Source organism: Morone saxatilis, unplaced genomic scaffold, assembly GCF_004916995.1.
Source record: "Morone saxatilis isolate NCDOM2014 unplaced genomic scaffold, NCSU_SB_2.0 Contig17, whole genome shotgun sequence".
NCBI lineage: Eukaryota > Metazoa > Chordata > Actinopteri > Moronidae > Morone > Morone saxatilis.
Genome location: NW_023339729.1, coordinates 10375126 through 10388109, shown reverse-complemented (window position 1 = coordinate 10388109; position 12984 = coordinate 10375126). Strand labels below are relative to the sequence as shown.

Sequence of the window (12984 nt, the reverse complement as noted above, 5' to 3'; positions counted from 1 at the left end):
ATTATTTTCACTAACTGCGTATCCTTTTTTATTAGTTATTATTATTATTTATTATTATATAGTTACTTCCTTTCTCATTGTTATGTTTGACAAATAATTTGGGGCAGTGTGGCGTGAACATTTTTCAGCCCCTGAAAGAGGGCAAACTTTTCTCAAAATAAAGTAATCTGTACCCTTAGATTATAAATTCATTCATCCTTTAATTTTGAAATAATGGTCAGCATGATCAGCAAATTGCTGTTTGTTTATTTTCCTTGCATAAATCATATTCATTCAACTTAGTTTAACTCCATATTTTCACCCTTGGTCATAAATGCCGCCCCTGCAGTGGCTCTATGACCCACCAGTGGGCCCTGCCCCACAGTTTGAGAACCACTGGGTTCTGGAGAGTCCAGAAGTACTGAAATCCCAAAGCTAGTCTGAGGTTCCAGTAAATTGGTCTTCCAGTGAAACATTTCTCGGGGCAGATAGTTGGCTAAGTTTGCAGGTCTGATGCCATTTGTTTTTATCCTTTTCTTTTGGTCTGTGTCATGCAGTTTTTTGATGAAGGGCAGACACCCAATCACCTGCTCAGCAGAGCCGACCACAATGGGTGCCAGAGAGAAACTGAGGCTGTTTTAATCATTTATGTTGTTACCCATGGCTCCCTTCTTACATCGTGGTGTTTGTGTCTGTCATATTGTTATGGCTGTATGATTTTACTGTTAAACTGAGTGTAAAGGCAAAAAATAATTTTAACATGGCCCTTTGCTTCTTATTTAAACTTACCGTCTACCCCTTACCATGTCCCTTCTTCTCTCACATTTCCTTATTGCCTTTCTTCTTTTCTCTATCTTATATCTCTCCCTTGTCCCCTATTTTCTATTTTCTTCCCTTTCTCATCCTCCTTTAGTTGTTTTTTTGTTTGTTTTTCTTTACTTTCCTCTTCTTCATCTTCTTCTCATCCTCCTCCCCCCTCCTCTCTTTCTCAGCCTCTCAGTCCTTCATCTCTAAGTAACCCAGCCTATCTAATTAACTTTCCACTGCCAGGGTTATACATCACTGTGGCTGTCACTTCCCAGGGAAAGGGGAGGGGAGGGAGGATTATAATTTTTACCTCTTTTCTGTCATCTTTCTTTCTCTCTCTGTCTCTGTTTCATGTATTCTTTTGTCTCTTTCTGTTATTCGTTCATCCATTATCTCTCTCGCTCTCTCTTTCTCTCTGTGTGTGTCTCTCTCTCTCTCTCTGTCATCCCCGCATAAATAGATGTCTCCCTATTGATGGTGAACAATAGCATTAAGTAGTGTGTAACGAGGATTGTGGTGTGGGCCTTTGGCTAAGCTTGATACGATGAAAGGCTTGAGAAAATGGTGGACCAACCTTGTCACCCTTTACTACGGCACCTGTTTGCCACACATACTAAAAAAAAAACTCACTAAGGAATGATACAAGAATGTTGTTCAGAAAGCTCAAAATTCTCCAAATGATTACAGTGTCCATACACAGGGTAAAATGTCAGCTGTAGAGCAACTCTTCTGACAAAAATGTAAGGTTACACTTTAAAAAAGGTAGCCATGAGAATATAACCCTCTTTGGCAGAAAGGGCTGAGGGCAAAATATATTATTATAACCCAGACTAATTCCTATGGTGGAAAAAGGGGGCATCGTCTTCAGTCACTCCAGTACCCAACAAAAAACCACCTGAAATCCAAACAGAGTCCTTATGCTAAATGGCTTAGCCTAGCATAGCTCAGTTGTGAGATGTCTGTGGGCTGATTTGCAACTTTGCTTAGATGGTCTAACAAAAGTAGACCTTGTACATACCAGATCTAGTTGAGTTACTAATTTCACATCAACAAAGAAATTAGATTACAATGAAAATCTGAACCTATGACATTGTCTCATTTTGGGTAAGTATATGAAATAAAAGAAAAGAAAAATGTAAATGTTTAAAATGTGTATCTTTCAACGAAGCACAATACTTATCATGTATTCATAATAATGAAGTCCTATCAGTTCAAAGGTGACCCTGACCACTGACCTGGAAGAGCAAAAGAAATGTGTTTCCCTACAGGGTCAACGAAAGATAGAAAAACAAGCTGACGTACTGTATCTGTTGAGACATTACAGCATGAGTTCAATCAAGTTGTCAAATTTATCGAGAGTTGATGTGAAACTGTCCTCCAAACAATATGCTTCTCATATATATCATATTTACTATAACCATATCTGACCAAACAACTTCTGGTTTCTCCTTCATCCATCTCTGCAAGAAGACACTCAACACTTTTATATATTTTTTTACTTTTCTTTTGAAAAGTGTCCTTTGATTTTTCTCTTTTGACCATTCATATTCATATGCTTATTCGTGGGTATATAGCTGAATTCTAAAATATCAGAAAGATGCTGTGACTACACAAAGAACAGCTTCAGGTTACATTATTCACACATGAGGTAATTTTGCACTTTGGGAGCAGATGATTATCCTGACATTATTAACCTTGTCATATATCAGTAAAAATATACAATTCAGCCATTTCAAAAGCTGACTGTTGTGAAGGAACAACTTTAAAGATATTGTATGGAGACAGGAGGGGAAAGACAGTCAGTCAGGTAAAGTCTGGTAAAGAGACAGACAGATACAAACAGACATGAGGAGACAAGAAGAGAAGCAACCTGAATGGCAGATAAATCAGTTCAACAAATAGAAACTGGCATACAGGCAGAGTACCCACTGCAGCCAGATATACTGTTGGACATCCCAACTATTTTATCTGTCTGCATGCCCCAGACTGGTGCTGGCTCCTCTCTAGAGATCATTCTATACCCTTAAACCATTTTATGACAGGAGTATCCAATGACGCAATGTCTCCTTATCAGGCAGTCCATTTTATAAGGGTCCATTTTATATGAGGACGTGTGTTATCCTTGAGCTTAGAGGCACACATTTGATTGCTACCAAGATGACAGATTAAACTCTACAGCAATTGTTCTAACATTTATGAAAATTATAATAATAATCTGTGACATTTTCATATCGATTTTTATATATAATTAACCACAGACAAGGAAGCGTTTGCATTTTACATCCCCTCCTGCAGCTATCCCCTCTGTCAAAACCCTTTCAGCCCAGCATGCCCCTTGCAAACAAAACAAGATTTCACTAGATTTGACTAAACTAGAACACTGTTATTGTCCAATTTCAAGATGCTGAAATAGCGGAAATAATCTGTCCAAAATTCATTCATATCACTCGTTTTACACAAATTTTTTGCAGTTTATTGTACAATTTTGAATATAATATGAAATATCCATAAAATATGTCACTTAGTCAGGGGTGGTCAGTTTACTCAATTATAGAAAAGGGGTCCCTTAAGGAAGGTTGGGAACCACTGCTATGGAGAATCCTCCTGCTTACCTGTCCAGCTCAAGTAGATTATGTGTGACTGCTGACAATGGTGTTTACCATGGGACCACCAGGGTTGTGGGAGCTATCCAATAACGCTTGCCTTTGTTGAGCTTTGTAAAAGCTATTGCTTTTTTGTCTATTTGCATATTTTTATATTGGAAATTTGATCGTTTACCAACTTCTGATGATTTTAATTTGCTGCCATATGCATCAAAATGACTGGTCATAAACACCTTTAGATGGTGCTGATAAATGCTGATATCTACACATCAATTTTCTTAACAATGTTTTTTGTCTTTTTTTCTTCTTTTATACTGTTTAATTAATAGAAATACAGAGATAATGACACAATGATGCCTATGCTGTTTGATGTTATCTTTGCACTAAGTGTAACAGCTCAGCACAGCAATGAACACTTACAGGTAGCAAAGTTTGAGATACAAAAAAATGTGGAATTTGCAGATGACACAATGCTGCTCCCTCCTTTGCAACCTTTCTTACATACTTATTTACATACATACATTGGGCACCAACACCATGTCATTGCACTCATGTGTAGCATGTTACCAATATACATATCTCCCACAGTCTGCAAAGGAAGTATCACATCTCTGTCTGCCAACCAGCCAAAATATACTTACATACACCTATAAAAAGAACAGCTTATCCAAATAGCATTCCTTTTCATCCATTCTCATACAAGCTTTCCCCGACCGCTGACACCATCAAATGAACAGGGGAGAGCGGATGAAGGGGGGGATAGAGGGAGGATCGGATGAGTAGGAGGTGGAGGAGGATGGCAGAAAATAGATGTTTCTGTCGATTTTGCAGGAGAAAATAAAGGCGTGCAGGACAGCGAGGCTTAAAGCCAAATCAATGTTGTCAGCAGCTGGCACTTAAGAAGGGGCCATTAAAGTTTAAAAAGTTTGGAAAGCAGCGCTGGAATTAGGGCCAAATGGGTTAGAGGTAGGGGAGCGCTGGCTTCCATTAAAATCAAAGCCAACAAGAGCTGACAGATCCTCTCAGGATTCCTGCAGTCCTCCTGCCTTTTTTTTTATGAACTCCCTTTTTCTCTCTCTCTCTCTTTCTATCCTACATTCATTCATTCCAGCTTTCTTTCCTGTCCATCCATTTTCTTCAGGTTTGCCCACCGTCTCACTCCCTCTGTACTTGTATCTTTGTTGATTGTTTTTACTTTAACTTTTCATCAATCTATCCTTTCCCCTACACATCTCATCATATGCGCTTTATGCACCCACAGCTCTTTTCAGCAGCTCTTTCAACTCTTTCTGTCTTTATATTGGAGAAGTTGTTTCGCATCACTCGCCATTCATCTTAACTGACAACTCCTTAGAGAGTAGACCCCTCACAAACTGAAACATGGAACCTACATTTGCTGAAAATTAGTTGAGTTTTTATCATTGGCAGTTGTCAGCAGTAGAAATTCTGAGAATTTTGTAAGTCGGCAGACTAAAGTCACTAAAGTTAACTTTTATTTCCACTGATGACTCCGAGTATCTGTTGGATTATAGCCTTAATATTAAACAGGATCATTGTCAAAGGGTTAGTAGTCAAATATTCTCTTTCTTAATACATTTAGAATGTCAGAAAGGCTACATTTGCTGTTAAGTGGAAAGGTCCAATGCACTGGGATACACTGGAGCACCAATTAGTGTGCAAAAACGTTACATTTTGATGTTTATTTGCTGTTTGTTGAGAAGCAGAAAGCACAGAAATGCTCTCTGGGGAGTGATACTACAACACACACAGCAAATACTGTCTAAATGCCATCGAGTAGGATGCTAAAGTAGTTTGTGATTTTACCGGGAAGCGCCTGAACGTAAATTATTCATGCAGGCGATACATGTCTACTTGTTGTAATTTTGGTTGTAAGTGGTGGTGAACTCCATTGCTGACAGAGTTATATCCTGTCAAAAACATTTCTTTAGAGAGCATATGTTATATTTATTTTATTATTATTATTATTATTATTATTATTATTATTATTATTATTATTATTATTCATGCACACGCATGGATTGTGCATGGATTAGTTTTGTTTTATTATTATTATTATTATTATGAGGAAATTATGTTTGACATATAGCAAGTAAACAATAGCAAATCAATAGCTCTAACATTATTAAAAATTAAAATTAAAATTAAAAATAAAAAAATTATGTAATGAATGAACAATTTGTGTTCCCTTTAACTTGTTTGACAAAGTGCCATTACCTTTAATTGTGTTCAGTATGTAAATGAGTATACTGTGGGTTGAATGTCCTGCATGGTACATCTGCATTTATGTGTTCATGATATGAACAAAAATAATAATTAAATTTTGCTTCTTCTGCTGCTGACTGCTGCAAGGTGAAATCAGGTTAACTACAGAAACTTTTAACAAAGTAAGGTTACCATGGAGTTTTATTGTTTGTTGACACATTGCTGGGTTTTATTAAGACGCTATAGCCTGGAGGTGTTATTGGGCTGGTACACTGGGACTAGCTTTTTTTCCATTTTTCGCTGCTTGTTGTTTTACCTGCGGGTAACGCAGAATGGTGAGTAAATTAGAATGCTGGCAGGGGGTAACTCCCTGTCGTACACACTGATGCTGTGGTGAAATATATAACATACACACAAAAAAAGTAATAAAATGCACACGTTAAAGCAATTAATACAACCAGAGTAGTACGGACTTACCTCCTTACACAATGTATGTCGACACACACATAATCATACTAGCTTCCAGCCACATACCAACTCAAATACCTAAAAATGCACAGACACTAAAACACATATATGTGCATTCACAGCACTAGAGCCCCTTTTTTTGTTTTCATCAACTAACTCCACTCTTTGAGAATCTGCATCTATGTATGTGAATAAGTGTGTGTTTATAAGTGAGAGATAACAGATTAACAGATACCTGGCAATAGTAGAGCGGATGTTTTTCAAAAGGTATAATTAACGTCAGAAAATTCATTAGCCAATACTTCACACTGCCCGAGGCCATCGTCATAGATGTGTGTGTCTGTGTGTGTGTTTGTGATGCTGTCAGTCTGATGTAACTCTGTCTCAGTCTTTCAATGTGTGTGGGAGTTTTGTCTTTTTATCTCCCTCCTCTTATTTGTGTGACAGTCTGTCACAGCATGTGTTTGTGTAATGTAATTCTGTGGCTGCTTCACCGTCACAGTGTTGTGTGTGTATGTGTGTTACTGTTACAGTCTCTATTTCTGTCTACCTGTGCATGTTTGCGTGAATGCCTTTGTCTGTCTGAGTTGTGTGTGTGTGTGTGTGTGTGTATTTGTGTGTGTAGTACAGTAGAGCAGACTGATATCGCTTTATGTCCCCACTACATCTGGGTTACTACACTCTCACTCTCTCTCCAGCCTCTGTCATTTAGTCCATTGTCAGCTCCCATTCCAGCGTCTGTCCATTCAACACGCCTAATGGTCTGTGTAATACACTCCGATAGCTTCACAACCTCCCACCTATTTGTGTTGTTGGTGTGTGTGTGTGTGCGTGTGTGTGTGTGTGCGCACACACAGGGCAAGCAAGAGAAAGAAAGAAAAGGAGAATGGGAGGCAAGGTGAGCTGAGGCTGAGCGAACATAGAGGTTGAACCGTGTGTGTTTGTGTGTGCAGAATACTTTGTTATCCAGTGTCTGTGTGCTGGTGAAACTGTTCCTCGTATTGTCCTTTCAACCTCTCTCCCCACACTCCCCTACTCATCCATCCTCTCAGTCAAATACTTTAAAGTTAAGACACTTTCTAGTCCACTTGGGTACCAGATCAGGATGATTTAAACTGCTGCAAGCCTCGACTTTGTGCAAAATTTTGATTGGATCGAATGGGCCCAAGGAAGAGTCTGATCACATGAGCGACACAGGCTGCATTTTTTGTCAAGCAATCAAGGCAAACCAACCTGAATGTGATTTCATCACATTTGAGATTGTTCCTTAAGAGCCTTTTATTTTAGCCGGAGGCAGCCACTCAGTTTTTCCCTACTGAGTTAGACAGCCTCAGATACTTTCACCTTTAGCATTTTTTCTGTATTCATTCACGCTTGGGTATGTCTTCCAAACTAAAAAATAAAGAGAAGAATAAATAAGGAGATGCCACTGTTCCACAAGGAATGTCAGTTTATTGTGTGATGGGCAATGGACAATTTGAACACACCAGTTAACCAATTAGTTAGCCAATTATCTTTTAATCAGACAGATAAAGCAGATAACAGACACAACTTTTAAAAAAAAAAACGTATTTTAAACAGTAATTAGATCCAGGAAAACTCAAGGAGACACTCAATGCAAGCAAACACTGGCTTTGGATAGAGCCCTTCTAGTTTTTTTCAAGTTTCACAGCCACCATAGACTTCACCACTAGCTGCCACTGAATCCTACATACTGGTCTCATCTAAAACACATTGACTACAACTCACACAGGTAAACAAGAGCAAGCTTTTACATTGGTACCAAAAGTATATTTGTCCCTTGGTGGAACATGTTTTGACACTTTGTACAGTGCTACTAATAAACACATACAGATGCAGAAAAGAAAGTAAAGTGAACGCTTAAGCTAAAGTGTCTTTGGGTATTTGTATCTAATATGACTGTATAAAATGTACCTACATTTCTGTACCCCCTTAATCCTTCATACTCACCTCTCTTCCTCTCCTGTCCTCCCAGAATAGACTTCCTCCTCCTCCCGGTCCCCAAAACACATTCATACACTCCTTCCCCCTCCTAACTACTCCTCAACACACTCCACAACACTCGCTCTTCCTCTTGATCTCCCTCCAAAGGCACTTTAAACCTCTTATCTCCTCTGCTGTCTTTACCCCTCCACCTCCCTCTTCCTTTCATCCGAGGAAAAGCTTGTCCTTTTCTCGCCGCCTTCCCCTCCTCTCTCGCACTTCATTCGCCTCCCACCCTCTTTCACCTGTTCCTCAGCTGTGCCAAAGGAAATCATCCATGAAAAATGTTTTCACCCTTCATAATTGCCGCTTCTTGCATGTTTCCCATCTCCTTGACGCCAGAGCCACGTGCTTGCTAAACTGATGTCGGGCTCAGACACACATACAGTATGCAAAGACCCAGCCACCCACGCAGACTTGTACATTTTGTGCAAATGTGCCAGGGACACATACACATAGAGACAGTCATATAAGACACAGACACACACATTTTGTCATTACACAGGGAGTGAACAAAATAACATGAACATTTCATCAGGCAGTAAAGTGTATTGCGACTGTGTCACAGAGGTTTAGATTCAACTCTATGATCATTTGTGAGTTTGTAGTAGTTTATATTTTGTTATATAGTGTGTTATGAGGAGTTCCAATTATTGTGTACACTGTCTGTTTTGTAAATGTACATGGACATGTCACTGCATGTATGTGCACACTTACCCTCACAGGTACAATAGATCAAAAACTGGGGTTGGCATACATACATGTCAAATGCAAATCATCAACAATAATGATTTTTAGGATTTCACTGTAAATGAAAGATTACATTTCTCATTCTAGATTCAATTAATTTTTTTGATGTCTTTGGTTTTTAAAACCATTTCAAAACCCATTTGATCATTATTTATTATCATGTAATAATAATAATAATAATAATAATAATAATAATAATAATAATAATAATATAATAATGTTGAATTTTTTACCTTTTATTAAGTGCTCATGTGAATTAAATAGACTTTTGCTCCTGGCTTAATCAGGGACCCTGTGGAACCAATTTTAAAATGTCTTAAATTTAGTTTTTGATGTTCAAGGTCTAAAGATGTCTTAAAATGTCTGGAATTGTTGAAGGGGAGGCATTAAATTTGATCTAGGGCAGAATGAATGAGCGCAGTTTCCACTTTCGCTCATTCATTGAGCAGCGGTGCTAAAGTTTCACACAATCATCACAATCAGTGGGTTACTAATGATTTTCCCTGGCACCCTGGCAAACTGTGCAAACACGATTATACTCTCCTCATTCTTCAAAAACATCTACGTGAAAGGTACTGCTTTTACTAGCAAGGACCACATCACAACAATGTTTCATTTAAAGGTCTAAATGGAAAATCAGGAGGTTTTGTTGTTGAGATAGATGAATTCATGTGGATGTAGAAGGAAGAAGGTGGAAGAAGTTGTCATCTCTTAGGTTTGTCTGGGAGGTTGTGTTGATGGTTGGGCAGAGGGAGGCTCAGTGACAGGGTTCAGTCTCTGGCGTATTTTCCACGTGAGCTGCTTACAGGCCCCGAGACGGTACCTAGAATGAGATGTGGCAGAGGTGTGCACTTGACTGAATAGGAAGGGATGAGGGGAGAGAGGGTGCAGGGGGTGTATGTAGGGATGATCAGAGGGAAGGGATGAGGTGAATGGATGAAGGGTCGAGAGAACTGAGGAAAATTTTTATTTCGGCGCCCATGTTAACAGATTAGAGCAGAGAATACGTAAGGAAGTTTGTAGTTGTTGGTCAGGATCCAGCATCCAGCACAGGTCTTCTGAAAGAAGCAGCTGAAAGTTAGGCGCACATAAAAAATATTAAGCTCCTTTCCAGCAAACCTTGAAAAAACGCCAAAAGTCTCGATGAATGGGCAGGACTTTGAATGCGCTGGTAATGTCTGCTTTAGAAAACCAAGCACTATGGCTTGCCAAGCGGATGAGGGTGATGGTGTAATTGATGGTTGCATATTGCATGGAGAAATCTGGACTAGGAATGACACCGTTGATGCTTGGAATGTGTGAATTGTGTGGGAAGACAGGTCTATAATTAGCCTTTTTTGTCTGGAGTGTCTCTTACCTAATAGACTGATGCAGAATACTGGAATAGGCTGACTGTCAAATGGGCCTAGGATAGACCAGTTGGAAATTAAGGAGAAAGCTGTAGATTACCAACTTGATAAACCTGTGGTGGGGCACCTTGAGCTACTGGACAATGTTTTTGTGCTGCTATGTTAATTAGGAGAGGATGAGGAGCAAAATCCGCATTGCCGTAAGCAGTTAAATGAAGGGTAGAGGAAGGGATGATGGGATGGAATGATTGTGCAGGTATGCCTTCGCGTTGGACGAGGGAGAGGAGGCCTGAGATCTACCCAGAATTGGAGAGATTTCTCTAGGTTGGAGACGCCAGAGTTGTTTTCAAACAAACTGGTTGCCGTATGCGTTTGCATGTTGTGTGTGCAGCAGCAGTGGTCTGTCTCTATTCACAAACATATTACTGGCGATTTTCAAGTTGCATCTCGTATTTACAGCGGTGAATAGAAAATCTAAGTTTTGCAAAATCACGTCCAAATACAATCCACTCATTCACAAAAGCACTTCTTCATACCTATTTGCAAACAATATTATATTCACAGACATATGTCCTGATACACAAACTCACTCTCGAACACACACATTCACGTGTACAGACCCTCACATACTGATAAAAACAAGCCGACCTAATACTTACAGACACTTTCATTTGGGATGAATGTCAGCGCTAATCCGACCTTAAGCTACAATAAATGACGTCCACTCCCCTTACTCTATTTCCCTTCCTTCTTTCTGTCCATCCCTCTGCCTGTCCATTCATCACCTCTCCTCTACTTTTCCTTATTGCCTGCTACCTAGCATCCATCCATTCCTATCTTTCTTTTCACCCACCTTCCTCTCACCTCTCAACCTCTTTCTATCGATTTCTTCCTCACTCTACTCTCTAAAATCTCATAATCAGCATCCTCTCCCTCCCGCCTGGTTACTACTCTCAACCTTCTCTACCTCCATCTTTACTTTTTTCTCTCCCCTCCCTCCGTCCTTCCTTCCTCTTCCCCTTCCCTCGGTTTGTTGCAATGATGTTTCAAATGTTATAGAAGAAAAAACAGTAATTTCATTGGCAGTTCCTCACATAAACATGCACTGAAATCTCCTCATGTTCACATCCCATTGCCATGCCCAACTTCATTGTAGGTTTTTGTTGCTATGGCAGGCAGACTGTTGGAATTAGATTGGGGATATGTTGCCAGCCGCGACTGAGTCTTTTCCTCTGTAAGGCTGTAACTGAGCCCTGGCAGCTTTTATTGGGGAGCCAAAGGGAAGATGACAGGTGTGCACCAGAGACCTGTTAAAGGCATACCTTGACATTTAGAGATGTAGTGTGGTATTTTCCTTTGTCCGGCACACAGGGAGAGATGTACACATATTCGTTTTTTTTACTACCTCTTAAAGTGTCAATATTACTGCTGCTTACTAAAACTAATAGGCATGGCAGGCTAATGAGATGTGCAGATGCTCACTATGCTGCCTCTTTTGTTTTTGATTGGGTTATTATTTATTAACTCTAAAACAAAACCTTGTGTCTGAATTTCGTGGTGCAACTAAAAAAACTAATTATGAAGATAATGCACAGGTAAGGTAGCTTTTAAAATCTAGTAACATGATCCTGTGCCATTTACTCTTATCAGTAGATACCTCCATGATCATTGTAATGTGCCTATAAAGGAGTGGCCAACAATTCATCTAATTAGCTTAATGGAAAATTGTGGCATTTTTGAACATGTGTCTTTATCTCATTCCTAATTATGACCAACTGACTCTTGGTTGTACTAACTTTGCACCTACCACTTCTGTGTTCCTCCTAAAGCTTCACAAATGAATCATGATTTACTATATCCAGCTGAAACAAGTCAGTAGTTTTGTCAGTCCATTTAAAGTTCACCAAAATGATTAAGACAGAAGGTGATGTTTTTTGTTTTGTTTTTTTGTTTTTTTTACCAGTAAGGCTATTACCGCCAATGAAAATTATGTAATGTGCTTTTTAAGATATTTTGAATGTGATTTATTTCCCTAGGGGGTTGACTGATTTCAGTACTGCATGCTCTGTTTGGTGATGTTAGTCCCATCTGGGAAGCATATACTGTATAAAATAATATGTTTAAAAATGAAAGACATAAGATTCGTACCTGCTATCACCCCCATGTCAAGAGAGTTAAGGTAAGTGTGGATCTGGCTTGATCATCAAAACTATATCCATTAATTTCCATCAATCAGCCAATTAATTAATCAAAAAAATGTTTAATCACTAATATATTTAAAACCCCCAAAAACCCTTTAGGTGGAGCAATGTAAAGTAATAATACAAGAGACCTGGTAGAGTTTGAGTATCTCACAGAGTGACGACCTATGGGCTATCAGAGATGACCTGGCTACCTCAGTCTGTAACTGATCTGGTTACCTGCCTATCTACTGTATCTTCAAGTTAATGGCTAATAGATGTGGTGCATTTAGCTGCACAGATATTTAAAGGCAACATGAGCATATCTCTGCTCTGCTCCATCATGCAAAAACAGTGTGTGTGTGTGTGCGTGCGTGCGCTTCAGCCTGTGTGTCCGTCTTTGGGATGATGTCCTGCTGGTGTCGGTGCTGAAGGGGCAGAATGTGTCGGGCGTCCGCAAAGACAAAGGCAAGAAAGACATCCTGACTGAACAAATTTCTATAGTTCTGCTGAGAACAGAAGTACTGCAGCAACAGCACAGGTACAAAATGGATACACACACTCGTTCACACTTATATACATTAGACACACACACACTTGTCTTTCACAATTGCCTATAAA

At 39.3% G+C, this 12984-nt stretch overlaps 1 protein-coding gene across 1 annotated transcript in view; it reads left to right on the top strand.

Annotated features, from left to right (window-relative positions):
* The window catches only part of LOC118327190 (zeta-sarcoglycan), a 144551-nt gene that overhangs the window by 126481 nt on the left and 5086 nt on the right, over nucleotides 1-12984 (top strand). The window lies entirely within an intron of this gene.